Here is a 1,579-nt window from a genome sequence, read left to right as displayed (position 1 = left end):
GCCTGGAGAATCCCATGGACAGAGGAGCCTGATGGGCTACAGCTCATAGGGCTGCAAAGAGTCAGACATGACGGAAAGTACTGAGCACACATGCGTGCTCTGAAAACTCCATGTTCATCTGTGTAGAAAGTGCCAAGTTGATTCTGAAATTCACATGAATGCAAGGAACCTAGATGGCCAGTGTAATCCTAAAAAAGAATGACAAGGCAGGAGGACTCGCGTTTGCTGATTTCTAAGCTTACTGCATAGCAAACTGCTCAAGACAGGATGCTACTGGCACAAGGACAGACAGACCAATGGACTTGAACACAGCGTCCAGAAATGAAATGATATGTCTGTGGTCACTTGAGCTTTTACAGAGGGGCTAAGGCCATTCAACAGGGAGCATCTGTTTTCGAGGAATGTTGCTGGCACAACTTTCTAGCCACGTGGGAAAAAAAGAAGGTGGACCTCTACCTCATTCAGACAAGAACCGACTCAAATGCCCAAAGACTTAATCATAAGAGCTAACAGTGTAAAAGCCTCAGAAGAATACACGAAGCGAATTCTTCATGATCCTGGATTTGGCGAGATTCTTAAATTGGCAGCGAGTGCTGTTAAAAATCTGAATTTGAGGCACTGCTTTATCTCAGTCATTTCAATTCAGGGTGATTTAAAGGAGTAGAAGGAGGAAGAGAGCAACGATGGTCTGAGTTTCTGTTCCGTCAACACCTTTTTCTGATGCTGACCTTGGGAGCACGGAGCGTGACAGCAGTCGCCTGGACTTCTGTACCTGCCACTTCAAGGCAGTCAGAGGCTGGCCTTAGGGCCCTCACCCTCCTAATAGGCAGCATCTGGAGAAACCTTCCGTCACTCTTAGGAAGCCAAGCGCCACCGTGGGAGACGGCTCGAGTCGTGCAGAAGGTGTCTGACGGCAACAGGGCGATGTGCAGGGCGATGTACAGTCTCCATGGCAGCTCTGCCTGTCCTCATTCCACTGCTCTGCCAAGCACACTCTCGACTTCCGCCATCCCCACCTGAAGACTGGGAGCGTGCAGGCTCGGGTGCCTCAGGGGCATGTGGTCTGAGCAAACCTGGGGCCGCTCTTTAGGTGGGCATGTAGACCAGGCCCTGTGACGCTTTTGCTGTTACTAAAATACTCCACCTCTGCTCACTAAAGTGGCAAGAGGTTGTGTGAGGTGACACCTACCGAAGGGAAGAAAGATCAAACGTTAAAACCACAAAGAAATCTCTGAGTCCACAGAACCTGAACGATTCTGGTGTTTATTTCTCTCTGGAAACAATTCCTAAATGGGGAACTCATCAACTCGGGGCTCCAGGGGTCAGTGTCTGGCTCACAAGACAGTAAAGGACAGCTACCTTGTGAGAGATGGGGAGATAGTCAGCCCCCCCAAAGGAGGCCTCTCACGTCAGTGTGTTCCTGACCAGGATGGAGACGATGCTTAGGAACACAGTGGATTGCACCAATTGCGCATTTCCTTCGATATCCTCTTCAAGTGGATAATCGAGTGTGATGTCCCTCTCCAGATTAGTAGGTCCTCCAAAATTGCACATGTTCGAACCACAACAATGAACCCAA

This window comes from Bison bison, unplaced genomic scaffold (genome assembly GCF_000754665.1).
Source record: "Bison bison bison isolate TAMUID 2011002044 unplaced genomic scaffold, Bison_UMD1.0 scf7180017858024, whole genome shotgun sequence".
NCBI lineage: Eukaryota > Metazoa > Chordata > Mammalia > Artiodactyla > Bovidae > Bison > Bison bison.
This window is presented reverse-complemented; position numbering follows the sequence as displayed.